The sequence below is a fragment of the Populus alba genome, chromosome 10, assembly GCF_005239225.2.
Source record: "Populus alba chromosome 10, ASM523922v2, whole genome shotgun sequence".
In the NCBI taxonomy this organism is placed as follows: Eukaryota; Viridiplantae; Streptophyta; class Magnoliopsida; order Malpighiales; family Salicaceae; genus Populus; species Populus alba.
Genome location: NC_133293.1, coordinates 7,681,460 through 7,691,492, shown reverse-complemented (window position 1 = coordinate 7,691,492; position 10,033 = coordinate 7,681,460). Strand labels below are relative to the sequence as shown.

The following is a 10,033-nucleotide window of genomic DNA, read 5'->3' as shown; positions in this document are numbered from 1 at the left end:
GATCCATGCCCGATTTCTCTTTTCTGGTTCCCAACGTCAAGATGTTCAGGGTATGATATCATTGTGTAGCAATGTAGCTGACAACTCTGCTGTTTGCTGGGGGGACTATATACTGGGTAAGGCCAAGAGCTAATAGCTGAACTCACATTTATAATGGAGAGGGAAAAACTAGTAAATTTTGTTAATTTTTATTCGTATTTGATATTTAGAGCGTCACATGAAGAAGCTACAGATCACACAGGTGATTTAAGGAACTGTCTTGATTTTAGTTTTGGTCGTGTTTTACCAACACTTTGATCTCATTTCTTATTTGCATGTATCATATATATGTTTTATTGTGTAAAAGTGAAACTTTTTTGTGGGTGTGAATTTTGCTTTTTTATTAATAACGATAGATTTGAATGGGGTTAATTGCAAAGAGATTTTCTCTGATGGATCGTTTTGGATTTTGTTTGTCTCCTCACTCAAGACATCTCAGCATCTCCCATGTAATTTTCATGTCGTTGATTTCCTCTTTTATTTATGGTAATGGTGTCGTAATTTTGATCCTTTTAACCATGTACCTTGTTCACTGTCTTTCAGCAGAAGCCATGTTTCGGAAAACGAATCCATCTCCGATTGATCTTCGTAGAGAGATTCCTGGGTTCGTTTTTATGCACCTAGGGCTAGCAATTATGTTCAACTATATATTTGTTCCTAGCCCATTAATTCTTGAAAAACTATATTTAATTATCCTTGCAAGGCAGTGTTTGTCTCAAAAACAGCAGGAACACGATGTCTCTTGCAATGAGAGGTGAGATCATGCAGTGAGAAACTATCAAACCATCCTCTATTGCTTTTCTTTTAGCCATGAATTCCTGGTGATCACCTTTGCCAAAGCCACTGAAAGGTCGCTGCTACTGAAGACCTCTCTGTCATTCTTTTTTACCCACTCGCAGACAAATCATGCCTCAAAAGACGATTCTTTCCATCGAATGTGATGAGTGATGACCATGGGGCTGAATTTATTGATGGTCGAGTCAAATGTATCCTCTCTGACATTCTCAAAAACCCTGATACAGAAATGTTAAAACAATTCCTGCCTGCAGCTATAGAATCCAAGGAAGCAGCCATAGGTAGTCAATTAGTTGTCCAAGCCAGTTTATTGGCTTGGCAATTGTGGCGTGCCTTCCACACAAGATTGCAGATGCATCAACGTTAGCAACATTCATCGAGTGCTGGGCCGCCATTGCTCTCAGCTCAAGAGAAGTGGCATCAACGTTATTCATGGGTGCTTTTTCCCACAAATGGATATGCCAGTCACAGTTCTTCCAGTGCAACTGATGCAACGAGAATATATCTCACAAAAAGGTTCTTGTTTGATGCTTCGAAGATCACTGCTCTCAAGGCTAAAGCCGCCGGAACAAGCGTGCCAGAGACAACGGGGGTGGAATCTGCATCAGCAATTATTTCGAAATGTGCAATGACTGCATCAAAGTCAAACTTGGGGTTTCAAGAAAGTCTACGCTGTCTCTCAGCTTGAAAATGCTCAAAAGGTTTGCGCCCACCATTACCGGAAAACTATGCCGGTAACTGCTTGGAATATTAACGGAGCATCCATGGAGGATGGTGATGATCAGTTAGAACTGCAGGGCTTGGTCAGCCGAATAAGAAAAGAGCTCGAAGAATTTGATAAGAACTATGTGAGTATAATCCAAGGGGATGGTGCTTCGTTAGCAATTTGGAGGTCTGCTGAAGAGTTTGGAGAGCTAGCCATGGGTGATGAATATCCGCGATTTTTAAGTGCACCTCAATTTAATTGTGTAAAGGGAGAAGACATTTGTAGAATGTGCGTGCTCCTCCAAAACAATAATATACATCAAAACCTTGAGGCTTGAAGCCCTAAACAAATAGTCAAGTAGTGGCAAAGATAGGTCGGCTGTCTCACGCTTTGTCGGATCATATATATATATATAACACGAGATACATGCCCACATGGCGCTGCCGGCGGGCTATAAAATAAATATATTTAATAGTGTTATAATTGTGAACCAACGCTAGATAAGTAATAGAAACTAAAGATATGATGGAGCTAATATTTCATGACGGGAAAAAAAAATTGTGTTGGTGATCAAAACTTAGAGACTGAACAAAAATGATTTGTAGCAATCCATAATGTTTTGGGAGGAAAGATACATTGCTTTCGCCACATGATTTAGCTTTCTGTTAATAAAAAGAAATAAAATTACAAGCTAAATTTTCTACCAACTTAATATTAAAAAAACCAACAAAGATAATTTGGAAGGAAAAAAACCTATAAGAAAAAACATTGTAGCAATTGATAAATATTTTATGAGGAAAACTACAGTGCTTTATCCCCAATAAATAAAATAAAAAACCATTTAGATAAATATGTAGCAATCCTTATTGTTTTGTAAGAAAAACTATAACGCTTTCCCTATATGATTTAACTTTATTATATTAATTATAATTCTTAACCAACTTAATATTTTTTAAAAAATAAACAAAGATAATTTTGGAAAAAATAATAAAAAAATCATATGGAAAAACACTGCAATAATTTCACAGTGTTTTAAAAAAAAATTATAAAAGCTAAATTCTTAATCGGCTCAATATTAAAAAAATATTAATCAACAAAGATAATTTTAGAAAAAAAAATATTAAAGAAAACACAAAAAAAGGAAAAAAAATCATGTTGGAAACACTGTAGCAATTCACGATATTTTGTAATGAAAGCTACAGTGCTTCCCCACATGATTTAACATTATTTATAAATGACTTTTAATAGTAATTTTCAACAATGTTTTGTGAGGAAATCTACAGTGTTTTCCCCCACATGATTAAGCTTTATTACAAAGTTAAATTCTAACCTCAACTCGATATTAAAAAAAAAAAATCGACGAAGATAATTTAAAAAAAAATATTATAAACAAAAAGCAAAACACAAAAAGAAACTGGAAAAAAACCATGTAAGGAAAAAATTGTATCAATCCATAGTGTTTTTGTGAGGAAAAACTTGTATTTATTTGTAATTTGCAATTATTAAACAGCTTAATATTTAAAGAATAAAATTGACAAAGACAATTTTAGAAAAAAAAACATAAGAAAACAGAAAAAACCACATAAGAAAAAACATTTTAGCAATCCACAGTAATTTGGCAAGGAAAAGTTATAGTACTTTCCTCATATATTGTAACTGTAATTTTTAATCAGCTCCTAATTAAAAAAATAAAATAAAAAAAGATAATTTTGGAGAAATAAAAACAAAAACAAAAAAAACCATCAGAGAAACCACTGTAGCAATCAACAATGTTTAAAAGAAAAAAATACAAAATAAATATAATCAAGCTCAATATAAAAAAATTTAACAAATATAATTTGAAAAATAAAAAAATAAAATAGAAAAACTAATTGAAAAAAACACTCCGTAACAAGTCCAACAATATTTTAAAGGAAAATAAATTATAAAGCAGAATTTTAACCGCAAGTTCAATATTTAAAAAAAGTTTTTAAAAAAAAATCCCAAAAAATTAAACAGGAAAAACATTTTAAAAGAAAATTACATGGAAAAAAAGAAAAAGCAAAGTTGTGAAAAAAAAAAAGGAAAGGCGATTTCAAAAAAAAAAAAAGAGAAAAAAAATGAAAAAAAAGAAGAAGAGGGAAAGTTGAAAAAAGAAATGAACAAAAATGCAAAACAAAAAAAAAAAAAAAAAGGAAAGCACCTGTGGGATTACTGTTGTAATCCAAGTGATTTAGGTGTGGGGGAACAGTGATTCCCCCACACCATTTAGATATTGTTAATATATATTTTTTTTTTATGTAAAAAAATCTGTAAATCATTGTTCAAAGTGTTTTTTTTAGAAGAAGTAAAAATTATGATAGAGGATTAAAAATTTAAAGTACTTGTTTAATAAAATTTTGGCTTTTATATTCCAATAAATATCAAATTATTGAATGCTATTTTTTTTTATAACTAAATATCAAGTTGGAAATTAAGAAATATTATTATTTTTCTTAATTACTCCTTATTTATCATTATATTTCATGAACTCATTTAATATATTTTTCAACTTCACTTTATATATATATATACTAACTTATATACTTTATGACTTTCTAACTTATTGAAATATATTTTTCATCTCGGATATTTTTTTTAGATCCCATTTACGGTACATTAATTCAAATATTTCTTTGCAACTTAAAAATTTCTAGTATCGATTTATGCAAAGTTCTATTTATTTTTTCAAACTCGAATATTTCTCAATGCCCATTTATGGCATAATTTCGACTATTGTTTCCATCTTAGTATTTTTTCTTATGCCCAATTATGGCATATTCAATTGTGTTATATTTTAATATATTCCTTATGCCTATTTATAATACATTCAAATAATTTTTCCATCTTCTATTTTTTTTTAATGCCCTATTTAATAACGTATTAAAATATCACATGAAAATTCTCCTTAAGTATGGAGATGGACAATTCGATATCACAAGTTAAATCAATTGTTACGACCTTATTTAAAATAATCAATATTAAAATTTTACTAATAATGGTTTATTTAATTTTTTCAACTCATCATATCCTCTCGTTGTGATCTAATCAATTTTCCTTATATAATTTCACTATTGCATTTTCATTGATTTCCACACATTTAACTGTTTTCTCAGCTGCTAGCAAAGCATGAATTGTAAATATATTGTCTTTCTAATTTTTGTAAAAGCTAATTTATTTATATTAATTCCCTATCATAGGGATATTTTCATGAACTATTTTGAGCTATATCCAGCATTCAACTATGACATACTCATCAATCACCTTATTCCTCTAATGCAAATGATAGGTTATATTTGTATTTATAGTATATATTCGCAAACATCATACTATGATACTATCAATCTTATTAATTTTTAATCCAAACAACAGACTATATTTGTATCATAGTCTATATCCAAATATCTAAATATCGATACCATGATTGTACATGGAGCTTATACTACAACCAATATTTATTTGCATGTAAAATCATACATTATTGTTATTTAGAATTTACTAGTAGACCACCCACCAAACCACTAAAAACCCACCAACCCAATTTTAAAAGATTTTTCTTAAATAATTAATTTTACCCGATCGAAGATTTACACCGAATTCGCTATTAGGTTGAATATTTCACGTACCAATTTATTATTATACCATCTAAAATTTAAGTTAATTTATTGGGGGATGTTCATCACAAATCACAATAATTTCCCTCATTTATTACTATTTCATTTAAGAATCACCAATTTAACATTGAATTATTGAATTTTTTGGGTCAGAGAACAAATTAAAACAACATCGACCAAACATTTTGCTTTATAAGAAAAAAAAATAATACTTGGACGAAAAATATTTTAGCTAGATAACTGGGTTAATGGGTTAACCACCGCAGCCTATAACCTAAAATCATAAACTCATACCAAATTCTTAAAACTTGTCTTTGAACTTAAAAAAAAGAAAATAATAAAGAGAGAGGGTCTTAATCAAATTTAAAAAAAAAACACAAACTAAAATACATAAAAAGAAGAAGGGTTTCAATTTAAAATAAAATAAAAACAAAAAACAAAAGAGGCTCATACTTCCTAGTAAGACGCTAAAAGCCAAGCCCAACTCTTATGTTGTATTTCTTTTTTTTATAAAAAAAAAAAAATCAATGACAATCATTAAAACCTAGTTTCAAAACCACCAACTATAGTGGTTGGAAAATCGAGGTCATATTTTTTGGAACCCTAAGAACCCATTTCTATATTTTTTTCACTTGAAACAATTAAAATATATAAAAGCTTTTAAAAACTGCCATTTGGAAGAACCCAAGTCAAATGCAAAAATCACTCAATTATAAAAAAAACTTCTGTGATTCCTTGATTTATTTTTTGGGAATGAATAAAGTCAAAAAAAATACTTCAATGAACTTAATCTTATTCCAAAGGAACCCATTCGCAAACGCAAAAATAACTATTTTCAGATCAAAATCATGGTTAACAATAACTTCTCATTCGTTATTATTTTTTTTCCAATGAATCTTTTCTCTTTTTTTAATCATGAAACAAAGATGGGAACAAAATAAAGTTTTGAGGTAAAATATCCAGTCCGTACTAAATGGTCAATGAAGGAACTTCTCAAAACCCCAAGTTAATAATCTAAGAAAAAAAAAGTGGATCGGGACCATTTTTTTAAATATATATAGGGCTGCCTTTTTTCTAACCAATCCATAGCATTATTTTTAAATGACAATACTAAAGTGGAGAGTGATACAATGAAAAAATCCAAATTCTTTTATTTTTTTTTTCTAATAAAGAAAAAAACACTCCCATTGGTGAATAAAAAAAGTTATTTCTTCCAGGCTTCCTATAGTCGTAATTTTTTCAAATTATTAATCTTGAAATTCTCAAAAGTTTTCATACTTTATTTGATATGGTAGATTTTTCTTTTGGCAGTAACAAAAAGACACTTCACCTTCCCAATGTAATCTAAGGAGTTAATCTACTAATCTTGCAGAAAGATTTTAGTTTTCTGAACTAAAAGTAAGTATATAAATGTCGCAAAAATCAGGTGTCTATGTAGGATCTTGAAAGCTAGCATTTTCTAGTATTTGTTTTTTTGGCTCAACATTTTTACAAAGTTTTAACCTATTTATAATTTGCTTCCAATCGAGTCACCCGTCATCAAACATGTTTCTTCCCAACCCTCCATGGTTCAAACTATGCGTTGTAGTTATATGAATACTTTGTTTATTTATTCTTTCGAAAACTTCTGCTTGTTTTTTTTCTTTAATTGTTTTGTAGGTAAAGGATTAAGACATGGTATGGTTTTTAATTATTTTTTAATAGTAAATTTAAAACAAATAACGTTGAAGCACTCCATCACATCATATTCTATAGACAACCTAGCTGTATTGAATTGGCATTTGAACAGCCATCGTTCATATAAAGAAGAACTTCCTGAGAACATCTGAATCAAACCCAATTGCCTGTGTTGATTAATTATTGATTGATGGATAAAGCCAGTGGCTAGATTATTTAGTCTTCGTCATCACATTAAGGTCTTGCTTTGTTGTGAATTGACAGTGACCTTGTACGCGCCGAGGCTAAACCTTGTGCACCTCGTCCGATTTTTTCCCTGGCTCCGCAATGGAAAAATGAAAATTACATCGCGCTAACCTTTTTTTTCTCTTGGGTCTTCAAAACATTAGTTTATGGACAAGAAGTATAGAGAAGCAGAAAGATTAACAATAAATCATGGATTAGCAGGTGATCGGGAGTCGATAAAAGCTGCTAGCCAGATATTGTGACAATTCTACCGAAAACTGTAGGAGAAAAACAAGTGGCTCTAGATCAGGTAAATGGTATAGATCGTTGCTGAGAAGTCATAAAACCATCGCTCTGCCAAACCTTAAATCACTTGAGAAAGTTCAACCCTTAGCTTCTGGATCAAAGCTTGCTCCCTGTGTGTCATTATGAACCTTTGGTCCCTTGTACTCCAATTTGGCTATGCAGCAACTCAAGGTAGCTCACGAATCTCAGCGGCTAAAGCGATCGCTGTCTGAAACCTTAACCCGATTCTACCCACTCGCCGGCAGGATCAAAGATGGTGGGTCTCAAGATTGAATGCAACGATCTTGGAGCTGTTGTTTGTTGAATCACGAGTCAGCTGTATTCTCTCAAGTTTCTTGCAAAAAGCCTGATGTTGGAGACTGATAAGAAAATTCAGTTCCTGTTTGAGGACTGAATCACGCAGAAGCACTCACGGTAGTCTAGTGCTTGTTCAAGCAAATTTTCTTTGCTGCGGGATGGGTTGGGCGATGGAGTTTTGCATTTTCTACCAAGGCAGCCCTGATCCGTTATTCAGCCACTTTGCATCAAGGCTTGGGAGCAGCCGCGGCTTTCCGGTCTGTCGACGATCAGTAGTACCGGCTTTCCATTATTCAACGCATCATCCTATTCCACGCAGATTACCGCTTACAAGGCCTGCAGCTGTCCGGAATTGATAATGATAATACGTTACAAAGAGACTTGTCTTTGAAATGCCCTCCAAGAATTGCTGCTCTCCAGGCGAAAAGCTGTGAGTGAAAAGCGTTGACATGTCGCGACAAGAGTTGAAGCTGTGACAGGCCCTGATTTGGTAAAATGTGGCAATGAACGCATCAAGATCGAATTCGGAGCATTTAAAGATATTCATTTCTCACAATCTCGTGAATTTACAGCCAAGAGAATGGCGTCCTCCCTTGCCCTGAAAACACTTTTGGAACCTCGTGGTTACTTTGCTTCATGTGCTACGGAGTGTGAGATAGAACTTGCAAAGCTTGGTGATGGTCAAGCTACAGGAAAGGGTTGCGGGATTTTGGTGAGAACTAGTGAGAATGGGAGAAGATAAGGCTTTCATGGCGTTTGTGATATCTTTCCAAGGGGCGGGAAGCATGCCTCCAGAAGGTAATGTAGACTTTTTATGAAGCACGTCGATTTCTGGCAAAGGTTTCCGTTTTACGGGATTGATTTCGGGTGGGGAAAGCCCACCTGGGTGACCATTCCCGCCGGGGCTAACAAGAACGTGACTACAATTATGGACACAAGAGACGGCGAGGGAGTCGAGGCTTGGGTGACTTTAACCGAAGAAGACATGGCCTTTTTTGAAGGCGATCGAGAGCTGCTTGGACAAGCTGCTTCTCTGGATCACAAGTGCCCTTGGACCTCATCATGCCCATGTCTTCTCTTTAAGTATATCTCGAAATAGGCTCTGTTAATTTTCTCCTCGTCTATGGTGGTTTTCAGTCTGTGTAATAATCGCGCGTCATGCAATTAGCACTTTCATTGTGTGTGTGGATGGCTGTGTGTGGCTTGGTGTCTACTTGTGGAGCGTTGACAGCTAGCTGGAAGACATTGTTGAGACCGGCCAAAATATATGCACGCCTTGTTAAGTGCACTTTTTCCTATATGATAAATAAAAAAGAGGTAGAGTTGAGTTTACCGTAGGTGTGGTCTTACAATCATGGAAGTATGGTTTTATATGAATGATTCTTGCTTGGTTGGCAGTGTGGTAGTAATTACTCTTTTAATATTTTTCTCGTGGCTGAATACATGTCAATAATTTTTTTTATTTTTTTTTAAAAATTCATATTTTTGACATCAGCACATCAAAACGATTCAAAAAATACAAATACGCATTTAATTTTTAATAAAAAAAAAAGAATTTTAAAATTATTTTCCAACACGAAATACAGGTTCAACCCTAGCAGAGCTAAACAGGCTACAATCAAAGTCTTATGTAAAAATACCTGGGTTCATTTGGTGTCATATGCCGGATATGGAATCGGTGAGTTTTTTTAATTTTTTTTATTGTCATGTTTTTAAAAGAATATAATTATAATGAATTTCTATAAAATTATTACTCTACTATACTGAAAAAATAAACACTTGGGAAAGTTGATTGAGCTTCAATTATTACTCTTTTCTTTTTTTTTTATAATTCAGACCCTCTCTCTCTTTTTTTTTCCTTTCAATCTTGTTCTTCTTTTTTTTTTTATTTATTACTGTAATTTTTTATATATGAAAACAATAGTCGGTTGTTTTGAGATTGGAAGAAGATTAATAAAATCACGCTAGATAATTTTTTGTATGGTTAATTGTAAAATACAGACTATAAATAAGTCGGGTTAATAGTTTTTTTTTCCTGTCAAATTTTATTAAATTTTTTTAAATTTCATTCTTAAATATTATTTTTTAGTCATTTAGTCGAGTTATATTTGACTGATCACGTCAACTAGATTGTGTTAGGACAACTCCCACACAATTTTAATTTAAATTCGGAAGCTAGAAATAAGAAGTTTGGGTTTGATAATTTTTTTACAATCAATTTCATCCTTAATATATTATAATTATTTTATAAAAAAAAATAAAAGAATTTGACTTATTTTATTTATCTAGTGTGGCTTACACTCCTCATTTTGCTATTCATAGCTATTTTTCTTTACCTAGTCCATGAAATTTAAAT

The 10,033-nt window shown here is 32.2% G+C and overlaps 1 pseudogene; it reads left to right on the top strand.

Moving 5' to 3' along the window:
* Positions 1-979: 979 nt before the first annotated feature.
* LOC118048922 (BAHD acyltransferase BIA1-like) lies at positions 980-8,821 on the top strand (annotated as a pseudogene).
* Positions 8,822-10,033: the final 1,212 nt, after the last annotated feature.